The sequence below is a fragment of the Pteropus alecto genome, unplaced genomic scaffold (genome assembly GCF_000325575.1).
Source record: "Pteropus alecto unplaced genomic scaffold, ASM32557v1 scaffold81, whole genome shotgun sequence".
In the NCBI taxonomy this organism is placed as follows: domain Eukaryota; kingdom Metazoa; phylum Chordata; class Mammalia; order Chiroptera; family Pteropodidae; genus Pteropus; species Pteropus alecto.
Genome location: NW_006433378.1, coordinates 20,871,541 through 20,875,854, shown reverse-complemented (window position 1 = coordinate 20,875,854; position 4,314 = coordinate 20,871,541). Strand labels below are relative to the sequence as shown.

Below are 4,314 nucleotides of genomic sequence, written 5' to 3'. Positions count from 1 at the left end.
GACGTTGGCAGAGCCAGGATGGGAACCCCAGTCCCTCTGCTCCACATCGAGCCACCTCAGTCAGGTGAACATGGCTATATGCCTGCCCCGCCTCCTAGACAGCCAGTGTGCCTCCAGAGTTTGGGAGAAAGCATTCGTTTCTTATTAAAATACACAAGGATAGACCATGGCATAGAATGCAAAAATCACCTGGATTTTAAAGATGAAACAGTAGATTTCAGAGAAATGGGCATTTACTAGTAACTTGGGCCTTGGATCCCAGGTCCCCTAGACAGTACAAAAGTAGATTTTACCTCACCGAACAGTTTTATTTTTATTTTTATTTATTTTTAGGCGAGGCAACCCTTGGTTGACCTCATAGATGGCAAGGACCTTGTCAGCTTACAATCCCTTAATTTTTTAGGCCTACAGCACCTGGTCTTCCTAGGTGGTCTCTCATTCAAGTACTAACCAGGCCTGATCCTGCTTAGCTTCCGAGATCAGACAGGATCAGGCTTGTTCGGGGTGGCATGGCCACAGACATGGAACAGTTTTAAAATAGAGAAATAAGTCTTCACATAGGCCTAATGAATGTAACTGCCATGCTTATGGAGTTAGGTCTATGGGAAGTGTGTGCATGGGGGACATCACTGTTTCTCTTGTGCTATTGTTGTTGTTTTATTGTTAGCTATTTGTAGAGGGTGAACAGTGCACAGAGCATAAAAGAAAATACATTCTTCCAGGTAAAAAGCCTGTCTGAGGTTACTGTTATGAGACTGAGTCCTCTCTGTGACACACAGGCTCATTCATTCTAGCCTTATGAGGACATTAGTCACAGTAAGTCCTGGCAACATTCTAAGGAAGTGGAGAGACTCCATGATTGAGACTCACTCCCACTGTCCCTGGACTGACTTAATTATCCATAATTAACGCGAGTAGCTCTGTGGATGGTATCCTTTTGTAGGCATGAATTTCTAACAGAACGACATCTTCAGCTCTGAGCATTGTTCAACTGCATGTTGCTATGAGACCGCAGCTATTTATTCCTCCACGATGTTTTCTTAAAGAGCTGTGACGTCCTTAGGCTCTGGTGACAGAGTGTATTTTTCTTAGATGCACGATTCTTTTCCTTTTTTCTCGTTTAAAAAGAGAGAAAGGCCATCCTCATTTGTATAACGTTTCTCATGAATACATTAGAATGCTAGGGGGGATGGATGCCAGAAGTCTTGGCAAGGTAGGAGCCCTTTCAACTGTTTAATTTCTGTTTGAATCTGATGATGTGGTAGTAGATAAATTTGTCTTGAAGAACCCAAGATCATTAAGATTTCAGTGAATGCTCCAACCATGAGCATAAACGGTTAAAAATAGATACCTCTTGGAAGGATAGATACATGGGTTTTGGAGTACATATATTATCAATACCTTCTTCAAACAATATACCAATATCTCGATGCATGTCTATTTCACGACAGAGATGTGCGCCAAGAACATCTGCTGGTTTTGCCTGTTTATTATCCATTCTTTCTCTCTCAGCTAAAACAACCCAGTTTTCTCTGGGGATCTATACCCCTCTCCAGGGTGACAGTCAAAATATGTAACAGCTAGAATGACATGGGTATCACTATGCCCGACCAATCAGAATGGATGTTGACAGTAGCAGCCGCTGAGCCCAGCCTTCCTCGTCAGGTCCACCTTCCGTGAGTCTCGATGCCCTGTTCTTCCTTCTCCAACGGCCAGGCGTGAGCCAAGCTGAGCCGAACAGATTCTCCATCCTGAGAATTTTTACATTGGTCAGTGACACAGACAGGACTGAGAATGGTTGGCACAGGTGTGTCCCAAAGGCGTTGCCCTAGAAACGTCAGCTTTCTGGATGCCTCGTGCTCCCTTGCTTTCTGTCCTCAGACCCCATTGGTAAGCTTTTTCTCTGATTCTATAAGCTACCATCATATCCATCCAATAATTTTTTTTCTTACGTTTATTGTTTGCAACCAAGGAACTCTGAGACAGTGATTCAGAAAAGAATATATTAAATGGGAACCCGTTTTCCTGGGTTATTTCATTATAGAGTTGTAGAAATGATACTGTAGAAGGAAAAAACCTTCAAGAGAATAAATAGGAAATATGATAAAAATGGGAAAGCCTATTTACTCAATGGTGACAAAAGGCTTGAACCAGATACGGCAGAAGTGCTAAGCTTTCTCTATGTTGCTGTCCATACTTAGGTTTTAAAATTATTATTTTTTAAAAAGTAGCTTTCTACTTCTAGAATTCCCCTTTGACACTTAGTCACTAGATTAAATCTTCCAGAATGTGTTTATTGAACTCTGATGCATGTATGCATCTCATGGAGCATCTCATTAAAATGCAGTCTCATTCTACATTTCCCACAAGCTCCCAGTGATGCCAGTGCTGGTGACCTGAGGACTACACTTTGAGCATCGAGGTCCCAGGTCAGAGGATTTCTTTCGAGCCCAGATTTCCCATTTAGGGATTCCAGACCACTTCCCTTTGTCTGTGTAGAGCATACTTGTCATACCACTCACAGCCAGCAGGTGTCATCAGCGCACTCTGAGAGTCTCCATGGGACTGATTCCTTGCTTTATCAGTCTGATATGCTACAAACTTTGTATAAAAAGATCTTGAACAATCTTCAAAGAAAACATATTTCATAGCATTTGGTTATAGTTTGAACTACAAGCAAAATGACCAATGAGGGTAATTCTTGCTAAGTTTTTTTTATAACCTTTTTATTTCTTTATGATTTTACAATTATCTGTCTAGGCTTCATTGTGGAAATTTGGCTCTTGACATTTGTAATCGGAAAGTTTGCTGCCGTTCGATTTTTAGAGGGCTTTCTCAAGCATTACCTTTTTGACAGAAGAATCTTTACTACTATTATTATTCTCAGTTTACAAATGAGGAAAAAAGCGTGGCGAGAATTTAGTGTCTTGTCCAGCGCAACAAAGAGGGCGAGAGAGACGTGAGACCCAGCCTTCAACTCGAAATCCCTCGCTTTACCCTATTGTGTATGGAGAAGCGGAAAGACGGCGCCCGGGTTCTCTTCTAAATTAAAATTAAACTCCGTTCTTCTCAACAAAATTGAAAGTTTACTAATCGTTATCAGGGATAATGGTTTAAGTTTTGGGAATTCCTTGGTTCCTCATCAAAGGTGCCAGAATACCAGAATACTGACAGTTCTGGGCATAAATTCTCCCCAAATACAGTGAAACACTTTGGACACAATGATTTGAGATTGGGAGGTTTTTACAAACATTGTATTTATTTACCATAACCAAGAAGTCTCTGTCATGCACTGGTGTCAAAGCCTCTTTTGAAAAACTTCTGGGGAAGTCAGGCATTAGTGAGAAGGTAACATTTTGAGCACATTTAAGTTAAAGCAAAGGCTTTTTTGTGCCTGAGCAGAGGGGAGTTGATATCTCATCTTGGAGAACCGCCCACAGGTTTTGCAGCCACAGTCATCTCTGGGGCTCTTCCAGGTCCTTCTTGCTCCCCCCGCCCCAAATCTGGAACAAAGAAATTGCTGTCACCCCCAAGGTCAAGCCCAGCAGATTCTTGAGTATCAATCTCAGGGTAAGAAGTGCTGCTGTGGGCGATTGCAAAGCCTAAGATCATCTATTTCAAGCATTTTGAAAAATGTTAATATGGAGAATTAGGAAAACAATGTTTCGGTGGTCTAGCAAATTTGAGAACTTCATTTACATGCAGTCACACGGAGTTTTTCAGCAGGGCTTCTTGGCAGTGTTCATGTGCATGGTGAACCTTTAGGAAGAGAGCGAGCCTTGTGACCTGCCTCCCACTTAGGAGGTTAAAGAGCCTTTTGTTCTTGGGACATCTGAGGCTTGCAGAACGCCCTCTGAAGATCCTGGTCTAGTTCATCTTCCACTGCAGACAGGATGGCTTTGTGGCAGGTGGCCTGCACAGTCACACAGGGCCCCACATTTGGTTTAATGCTCTGTTGTTGCCACCTTGAAATTCTTATTAAGTGTTGAACAAGGGGCTCTGGATTTTGGTTTTGCCCTGGGCCTCACAACTCATGTAGCTGGTCCTGCCTACTGTGGACATATGATCTTTTCTGCAGCCCAGTTTTATAAATCGTTGGAACAATGTTCTTGTTTCCTTAGTTCCCTCGGCGCATTTCATTGTGGGAAGTGCTGTGTGCTTTAGCAAATGATGGCTCTTGGGAGGATGGTCGGTTACACTGAATTGTGCTGTTGAAAATAACGCTGGACGTTACAGCTCTGCTCTAGGCACTGCCGCCTTCTCTGTTCATATCTGGGCACTAGGGAGGCAAGCCTAGAACACGGTATAGAAAGC

General features: G+C 42.7%; 1 pseudogene; it reads right to left on the bottom strand.

The window, feature by feature from the left end:
• Nucleotides 1-402: 402 nt before the first annotated feature.
• Nucleotides 403-521, bottom strand: LOC112476877 (annotated as a pseudogene).
• Between the last annotated feature and the right edge of the window lie 3,793 nt (nt 522-4,314).